Below are 2,500 nucleotides of genomic sequence, written 5' to 3'. Positions count from 1 at the left end.
AAGAGATCCATCCCCCCATCCTCGGCCAGCCAAAAACGCTCCAATTAATGGCCGGGTGAGATGACCCGGCGGCCCGCGACGCGTCATTCAAATCACTGCCCTATCGGCTACAACTGCTGATGGGTGGGATTAGAGGCCTGCCATGGTGGTGAGGGGCGGCGAGGACCGTGAAAGCTAGAGTTTTTCAGAGGCTGCCGGGAAAAAGGCCCCTCGGGTGGCGGGGTGCGAGGACCAGGCGCGTCATTCAATTCTCTTCCCTATCAACTTGGCTCCCGTTGGCGGGATTGGAGGCCTACTGTTTGTTACAGGGCTAAAATCGTCAGGGGAAGAGCTGACGAAACAATGCTGGTTTGGATGCAGGGGGTAGTGTTGGAATCGGCAGCGCGGACAAAATCGGCAAAGTCGACAAAAAAGACTGTTGGTCTGGACATCGGGGCAGCGGCAGCCATGCCGACAGGGGGGGAAATCGGCAGCGCAGATTTGTGCAGCTGCAGGTTCGTCGGGGAAATCGGCAGCGCAGATTTTTCGATGAACATGGGCTGGAAGATGGACTGTCCAGGCCAGGCAGGGAAATTCGTCAAGGGGACACGCTGACGAAAGTAGGCTCGTCGGTGAAAATCGGCAGCGCAGATTTTTCGACGAACAGGGGCTGGATGCTGGACCGGCCGGGCCAGGCAGGAAAATTCGTCAGGGGGGCACGCTGACGAAAAGAGGGGCTGCCGCGTGGAAAATCGGCAGCGCAGATTTTTCGACGAACATTCGTCAGGGGGGCACGCTGACGAAAAGAGGGGCTGCCGCGTGGAAAATCGGCAGCGCAGATTTTTCGACGAACAGGGGCTGGATGCTGGACCGGCCGGGCCAGGCAGGAAAATTCGTCAGGGGGGCACGCTGACGAAAAGAGGGGCTGCCGCGTGGAAAATCGGCAGCGCAGATTTTTCGACGAACATTCGTCAGGGGGGCACGCTGAGGAAAACAGGGGCTGCCGCGTGGAAAATCGGCAGCGCAGATTTTTCGACGAACATTCGTCAGGGGGGCACGCTGAGGAAAACAGGGGCTGCCGCGTGGAAAATCGGCAGCGCAGATTTTTCGACGAACAGGGGCTGGATGCTGGACCGGCCGGGCCAGGCAGGAAAATTCGTCAGGGGGGCACGCTGACGAAAAGAGGGGCTGCCGCGTGGAAAATCGGCAGCGCAGATTTTTCGACGAACAGGGGCTGGATGCTGGACCGGCCGGGCCAGGCAGGAAAATTCGTCAGGGGGGCACGCTGACGAAAAGAGGGGCTGCCGCGTGGAAAATCGGCAGCGCAGATTTTTCGACGAACAGGGGCTGGACTGGCCGGGCCAGGCAGGAAAATTCGTCAGGGGGGCACGCTGACGAAAACAGGGGCTGCCGCGTGGAAAATCGGCAGCGCAGATTTTTCGACGAACAGGGGCTGGACTGGCCGGGCCAGGCAGGAAAATTCGTCAGGGGGGCACGCTGACGAAAGTAGGCTCGTCGTGGAAAATCAGCAGCGCAGATTTTTCGACGAACAGGGGCTGGACGCTGGACTGGGCCAGGCAGGAAAATTCGTCAGGGGGGCACGCTGACGAAAACAGGGGCTGCCGCGTGGAATGGCAGCCTACACGCAGATGCGAATTCGGCAGCGCACGATGGCTTGAGCAGGTCATGGGTTCGACTTGGCGCGATCTGAAACCTGGACGAGGGACTGTCGACGCTGGACGAGCCAGCGCGGTGGCCTGTCGTGCCCCGTTCAGGGGGGGCCTGCCGCGGAGACAGCCCTCGCGGGCTCGACAGCGCAGGCCAGCGTCCCCGACGTCGCTGGCCGCGGCAGGCGAGCTGCCGGGGTTCCCGCATTCCTACAAGAAAACGTCGTGCTTTCCACATGAAACCAATCCAGTAAAATCAGCCATATTTTTATGAGGCTGCCCACTGAATTTGGGGTCATTCCGGGCCGGTTCCTAGTTTTGCGGATTTACTCGATTTCTAATGGTAGGAAAATTAAAACAAATACTTCCCGACCTCGAAAAATTCTGGGAAAATTAATGAAGGTGGATTGGATTTTTGCCAACCTCTCTGCAAAATTTCAGCTCAAAATACCAAGAAATGAATTTTTTAGAGGGGGGGTGACAGCTGGGACCTAGTAGTGTCTCCCCCTGCCAGAGCTGCAATGACACTTATTGCTCTTTAGGGAGCCACCAGGCCGGCGCCCCTCAAAGACCACACGCGCGCGCGCGCCCGCCCGCGCTGGGCGCTGGGGCGCTGGGGCCTGAGGGCCTGGGGCCCTTGGGGGCCCTTGGGCGCTTGGGCGCGCGCAGCGCGGCCCCCGCAGCCATGCCGCGCCGCGCGACGCGCGGACAGCCCCTGCTGGCTTGCTCTCTCGCCCGCGGGGGGGCTGCCTTCGGGCCCTGGCCCCCCGCGTTCTGGCCTGCCCCCTGCGGGGGAGAGGCTAGGCGCTGCAGGGGCCAGCCCGACGTCGCTGGCCGCGGCAGGCGACAGCCCC

Source organism: Populus nigra, chromosome 2 (assembly GCF_951802175.1).
Source record: "Populus nigra chromosome 2, ddPopNigr1.1, whole genome shotgun sequence".
Lineage (NCBI taxonomy): Eukaryota > Viridiplantae > Streptophyta > Magnoliopsida > Malpighiales > Salicaceae > Populus > Populus nigra.
Note: the sequence above shows the minus strand (reverse complement) of the source record.